This window comes from Netta rufina, assembly GCF_964035555.1.
Source record: "Netta rufina genome assembly, chromosome: 3".
Lineage (NCBI taxonomy): Eukaryota > Metazoa > Chordata > Aves > Anseriformes > Anatidae > Netta > Netta rufina.
In genome coordinates, this window is record NC_140125.1 from 44581169 (window position 1) to 44588491 (window position 7323).

A 7323-nucleotide genomic window follows, 5' to 3' on the forward strand; every position below is an offset into this window, starting at 1 on the left:
GGGAAGAATAAATTAAGGTACTCCAGGTGCTGACGCCGTATTGCCAGCCCTTTCTTCATGCAGAAGAATGCTGACTTTTTGTGTACTTATTTCTAAAGACAGTAAGGAGAGAAAATGGCAAAATTCACTTGGTCTTTTGCAGGCATCTTATGCAAGGGTGGGGTGGCAAGAGGTACAGGCCTGCAGCAGTTTGGCAGAAGCAGCTGCTTGGTTCTTGCTAGGTACAGGAGAGCCTGATTCTGACACAGTCCTGGCATTTTTAAGGTTGATGGAGACCAGCTTATGCCCCAAAGCAATTGGCATTGGTTTGATTGCTTCCTGCTGAGATGAGATTCAAAACTGCTTCCCGGAGGGAAATGTTCCACAGATCTTCTGCCCTCTAGTAGATGTCATTTAGGGAGGATGCCACAGATTCTGGGCCATCTCTCTCCAGATGTAACATCTTTTCAACTCTTCCCCCACAGCCAGAGGAGAGGAGTTTTTCTGCTGATAGCCAGTGGAGAGGAGAGGATTTGGATGGCAAGCAAAGAGGAAAAGGAGAGGGAAGCCAGGGACATGTCCCCTGTTAATTCATGCAGCAGCTGAGTTTTGTGCTAAGTTCAGGCAGCCTTTGCTTTATTTCTCGAGCCCCAGCTTGAGGGACTGGTTCTGCAGACATTCACAGAGCTGTGCTGGGGCTTCTCAGGAACAGGGACAAAACTGAGCATCACTGTCCTACGGGTGAGGGCCATGGGCTGCTTCTGCTGTTGGGAAGGAGAGAAGAAAAAGAGCAGGGAAGGAGGCTCAGGATGCAGCCACACTATTACCGGGGCTCTTTGCTGATGAGCTGACCTTATTAACAATCTGGTTTCGGGTAGGAAATCAGCAGCTTAAAAATAAAGAAAGAAGCTTCTGGTAAGCAGAAAGCAGAGCAGCTCTGAAAACCAGGCTGTTTCTGGTTCTCAGAGCATCTTAAACATCCGCTGCTTTATTTGTGGTATTGCAAGCACCTAGAAACCTCTTTTGGTCACAGACCTCCGTCGTGTGCTGTGGTGTGAACTGTGAGCGGGCACTCACTGTCCTAGCACACCACCAGGTGTGAGAGACAGTGGGTGGGAGAAGCAACAACATTGCAGGGAGGAGAGGCTGGTTTCTGTTCAGTTTGTCGTGCCAGTTTTAGAGCAGCTTGTGGGAGTTCCCTTCAGTAACCTCAGGGAATCGTATTGCTGGGTTTGTTTTTTTTTCTTTGTTAATTTTCTGGGAAAAGGAGTGAAAAGTAAATGCCAACGTTACAAAATAATCAACTTTTCGTGTTATGACACAGATGGAAAAATCCATAAAAACGAATCTGATCAGCTGCTGCCATTGGGTGAATTACACGGCCTGCGCGGGGGAAGCCTCAGCTTTATCGGGCAGGGCATTAACTCAGGAGGGAGGGCTGACTCAGTGGCTGTCAGCCCAAAAGGGAAAGTACCCGTCCTTGCTCATCACTTGAGGAAAAGCACTAGGGCAAACAGATGCTGATTTTTAGTCTGGTTTAAAAAAAAAAAAAAAAAAATTGTCTGTCCCAACAAAGGGACTGCTGCTTGTTCCTGACAATGGGGCACAGCGATGCAGCTGATTCTCAGCTCTGTTGGGAGGAAAGCTCAAAGCTTTCGTTTGGCTTCGCTCCTGGATCTGCTGCAGGTCACTTGTGTTGCCTAGGCTGTGCTTTCTGTGGCCCTCGCGCAGACGAGAGTCTTCCCTAGAAAGGACTTGCGAGGTTTGCACAACGTGCTCCACGGTTTCCCAGCTGAAACGAGCTCCTTTGTTTTGTTTTGTGCTAGAGGTGAGCAGTACAGCATCCCTGCGTTTATTCACTATATCCCAAGTGATTATCAGAAAATGTGTAGACTGACAGCCTAATTCCTGCCCCTTTTGTCCTCCCGCTAGCCGTGCGTGAAACTTGCTGTTCTCTTAATGTGCGTTTTACTTTCTTTTCTCAGACTTGTCGAGACCGCTCAGTGTTTTCAGGAGATGGCTATGCAAATGTGTGCTGCCGGTACCTGATTCTTTCAAACTGACATTTTAAAGTATGTTCATTAATGGTTTCATAACCCAAGCCCATAACAGGGAGAGCCTAGAGTGTGTGCCTCCTGGTAGCACATCCAAAAGAAGTGTGTGTCTAAGAAACCTGTTATTAGCAGCTCATATTTTGTTTGTGCAGTGACATCTGAGAGACTTCCTAAGCTACTTATTTTTCCCTTGCTGCAAAGGCAGATTTCTTACTGCAGCAAGGGGCAAATCTGTTCTTCAGATCTCAGCCTGTGCTGTATTGTCTGGGTGAGGAGAAATACTTTTGTTCCTGAACCATGGAAACTTCACCAGCTGGAAATCTCCTTTGACCCAAACGCTCTCTCCCTGCAATAGCTAGGGATTATCATCTCTCATGGTATTACTGCCCTCGCTTTTGCCTGAAGCTGCTGTTGCTGTAGGAGCAGCACCAGATCTTTCGCTTCTCACCTACTAGCAAGGGGACTGTGCCCCAGCAGCTCGTATTTGAGGGGAGGCTGAGCACACATGAGTTGGGAAAATCCATTAGTGAGTGGTAGTGTTGAACTTCAATGCCTTGAGGTTTTGACTTGTTCTTTCTGGGTAAGTATAATGGTATTACAGCTGGGCCATGTGTCCACAAAGCGTGGATAAATTGCATTAAATGGTTCCTCCTAGCACTCTTTCATTCCTGGTTTTGGAGATGAATATAAAGCAATGTTGTCTTAACACAGAGGCAGTACCTGAAAAATGGTTCAACCTCTACACGTAGGTCCAGGGTCTCGAGAAGCAGTTGTACGTGCATCTTTTTTTCCCTGCCAGAGTGCAGTAGTGGTAATGTTCAGAATTAACTTCTGCACACGATTCCCAGGGACTTCTGAGGGCGGAAACATGCCCTTAGAACTCATGGCACTTCTCATCTTCAAAGTGCATTATAATCATTAATACATTAATTAGGCATTCTCCCCTTCCTTCCTGCTAAGAAGGTTTATTAAGTGGAATGTATTTATTTTGGGCAGCTTCTACAAGTAATCGAATGAATAATTTTCCTAATAACGTTAATAGCCAAGACATGAAAGGGAACAGGGATGATGGGAAGAACAAGGGACAAAGGTAAATAAAGCTGCACTGCGAAAAGAGAGGAACAATTTCTTTCTTGGTGTAATTCCACCTACCCCTGCAACTCCCACCTGGCATCTGTGCAGCCTTTGTTGCTTCTGTCTCCCCTAACCTCCGTGTCATCACACATCTATCCAACCTTTATGTCAGCACACACAACTTCAGAAAAGGAGGTCATGTATGTTGGGGACCTGCAGGAAAGGGAAATGTAGAAATAGCTTGCAGTTGCAAGGTGAAGAAAGCCTATTTGAATGTTTGAATTACGTATGCTTTCAATGCCTAAAGTGTTTCTATGAGAACTAGCGTATAATCTAGCACGTTATTTCACAGTGGGTGAGTTGCAGGACTCAGGGGGTGGAGGAAGGTCATGAAAGAAGATCGTGGCAGGTCACCTTTCTATTCAGGTTGAAAATTTTAATCTAAAACAAATGAAATCTTGCTTTCCATCCCCGTCTTTACCCCTCAAACATTATTATATCCTCAAAGCACATACAAATGCACAGTATATAGATGTTACCATACATATGTTGTTTTTGCTCCTACTGTTATAGTAAATGTTGGGGGAAGGACATAAAATGTTTGCTCTGAATAAGGGCATACCCCCACTAAAGCGCTGAGGCCCTGTGATTTAGAGGTTTGAGTGTTGCACTGTGAGTTCAGTGATTTGTATATTGGGCAGTGCTCTGCTGGTTGCTAAATGATTTCACCTCTGTCTTCTTCCTGAACTGTTTATTTAGATCCAGAAACTTATAAGCAGGGGGGACTACAAACTAGATCGTCTGGCTAGACCTCTCGTGTATCACATTGCAGTCCATTGAGCTTAATATAGTTAGGGCTGTAGTGAGCCCAATAACCTTTGGGTAGTTGCAGCATGTCTTCCACCAAACCCAATGTTTGACATTAAGCTCTTCAGGCCAGGAGGTGTGTTCTGAGTAGTTATTAAACCAACATCAACACCGTGAAAAACAAGGGTGATATCAATAATTTTAATTAGAAAAATCTATTAATATTTTATTGGTTAAGCTTGCAAAGACTTTAAAACTGTGAAGCCAGCTACTATATATCATCTGTAGCCTTCAGAATTATAAACTGAATCGCTGCAGAAAGGAGACTAAGAGATGTTTTTTCAGTTCTGGTATGCAAATACTTCTGTAGGGCAACAGACCAGGTATTTGAGTGTTGTTTAATACAGTAGAGGAGGATGTAACAACAACAACAAATTCACAAAAAAAAACATAGCTAGGAGCTGTATTCCAGCAAATGTAAATTTGCAGTTAGGCGCAAATAGTTACTGAGCTCCATAAAGTAGTAAGGGAGTAAAATGCTACAGCTGGTGGCATCCAGGATAAATGTTATGAGTCTGATTGTAGATTTTTATTAAACAACATAAACAATCAGCCCTATTCTTATACATCTTAATGCCTAATTTAAAGTTCAAGTAGTATGCCTGTGCTGCTTTGATGGAGAGTGGCTTGCCAAATAGAGCAATTTTTTGGGGGGTAAGAGTTCTTTTGGCTAATGTGCATTTGACACTTTGACAGCTTCACTCAAACGCTGTCAGACCAAGACGTGTTTGTCATCATCCTTTTTTACTGAAAAAGCTAAGCTTGTCTGAAATCTTGAAAGAAAAAAATGCTGACTTAAAATCGTGTCAGGGCAGGAATGGAAGGATCCTTTTTAACCACCTGCCTGGTTGTAACAGGAGCTCACCTCCTCCCTTCTGCACTTTTGGCTGTGGAGAGTTTGCCACTGCCTGCCTGCCATCTGCAGGAGTGGGGGAAACAAACAAATAGGCTGAGAAGTGACCTCAGTCACTTGGAGGCACTCACAGCACCAGCAGGCAAACAAGATCTCAGCTGATGTCCCGCATGTTGAAGTGCTGAAAAGTCAGGCCTCAGGTAGCCTGGCTACCTGATGGCCTTAGCTGTGAATGCAGCCTTTGCTTTAGCCCTTATTGCCCTAGCACCACAGGTGCTGCCACTACAGCTACCTTGATTAAAGCTGGCCAAAGCATAGCCAGAAGTGCTGCAGCCATATTTCTGATGGCAGGGCATACTTTGGCTTTAAAACCTGGCCATGGGCACAAGAACAGATTCTCTTTCTTGCAGCAGCATGGGAGTGTTCTGACTGTGCAGCAGAGTGAGGGGAAGAAAAAGAGTGCAATGGAAAAAAAAGGAGTGAAATGAAGCTTGTGGTTGTAGGGCTCGTTGTGCAGCTTCTTCTCTGTAGCTAGAACTGAGCTTTCACCCTGGTTCAGTGAATGAGAAGAAAATGAGCCACTGAGGCTTCCCTACTTAAAGGTGCAATGATGACACTTGTTTGGGAATGAGATAGATTGGGAATCCATCCTTTCGAGTCAGTCTTAAAATGAAACTTGTAGGGATTCAAACACAAGTATGTTTCTGGATTTTGTTTTGAAGCCAGTAGGAAATGTTCAAGTCACACACAGACAGCAGAAGTAGAAATTCCCAGTGTAGCCCGGTTCAAAGCATGGCCTGCCCTGCTGTTCCTATTTTTAGTATTTCAAGAATGCTTTTATTTTATTGGTATGAGAGACAGCTGGGATGGGAATTGCAGCATAGAGTGGGACAGGTTGAAACAAAAAGGCAGTTCAGGGGCAGCCCCTTTTTCCTGTTCCTTTAGAGCCGATGCAGAATGCAGGTGAGTAACAGAGGGACTAATTTCTTGCAGCTGACAGATGTTAGCTGGAGCTGTGGTTTCCCGAGCTTTGAAAAGCAGCTCTTGAAGGCTGCATGGCATGCGTTACGGTGTGGGTGGTTCCACTTTCCTTGCCCTGGATTCCCACAGGACACGCTGCTCTTCCCTGTCAAGATGTTTAGCACTGGACACGAGCCCTGCTCGGCTGTGGCCTGTTAGCAACTGCAGCGTGAGCTGGGATGCAGTGAGTGTGGGCTCCTTGTGTTGTGGCCTTGTACAAGGTAATGTCTGTTGTTGCTCTTTGACCAAAGCTTGAGATGATTTTGTCCTCAGCTTTTTTGGATACCTTGGCTCATGAGCCTTTATCTTGTCCTGGTTCTACTCTTTGGTACTGGGCACGGTCGTCTCTGGCAGGCCGCTTATCTTCCCTGCAAAGGGCTGTATCCCAGCATCTGCAGTATTTCACCCCTTCGTGCACTTCCTCTGTTTGCATACCGATTACAGAAATAATTTTTGCCTGCTGTACAACATTCCGTGGGTTCCAGAAATGCAGGCTATTGTGTTTGTTAAAGAAAAGAAAAGCTGTAGCTTGGTATTTCATGTGAAATGCTCCTCAGTACGATGTGGCAACTGTGTCAATAGCTCTCAGGTTTCTGAGATGTTAAACTGAGAAATTAATGTGGTGCATCAGGGCACTTGAGGGGAAGGCAGGCTCTATAGCAAATCACTGAGCTGCTTAACTTGCTCTAAATGTCCCACATATTTTCAACTTGTGTTTTCAATGCACATCTTCTGAAATGCCCTCACCTTCTTCGATTCCAGTGGCAACAGTTCCCATGGGTCTTCTGCAGCATCATGCAAAGCATAAACCCTGCCACTTGTCAGTCTGGTGACAGCTTTTCTTGCACATGCCAGCTGCATGAAGCCATGCTACTGTGCTGATCATCTTGCTCCTCCTGTCTTGGATTGGGTGTTTCTGCATCTAAGTATTGAACAAATGGACTAATCCACATTTTGGAAGCCAAGAGATTTTCAACATCTGCAAGAACCCTGCCCTACCCTAACAGAGGGAGGGTAATGGACCCCAACAGTTCGATGCCATATGGTTTTGGCTGATTTATGGCTTTAATCATTTCCTTTTGGCAAGGGAGTATCCAGCTCTGTGCTTTCCCTACAGGAACTGACTCATGGAAATGGAGTTTTCCCCCAGTGTGCTGGGAGAGTGAATCTGTGTGTGTGAGGAAGCCAATAAGCTAATGTGCACATTTCTAAATGTGGGGGAAAACCCATATTTGGCTATTTTAAATAAAGCTAATTTTACGCATCAGCCAATTGCAGGTTCATCTATTCTATATCAGATATTACTCTGCCTCATTGCTCACAAATTGCATAACTGGTGACCTGAATGTTGGTGCTGTGCAGAGGCACATGCTGGCTGGTGGTGGATAGAGCTGATCAGATACGTGCTGATAATCCTGATGTAACCATGCAAGCGGTGGCCTAGCTGACAGGTCTGTGCAGGTCATGTGTCCTGTG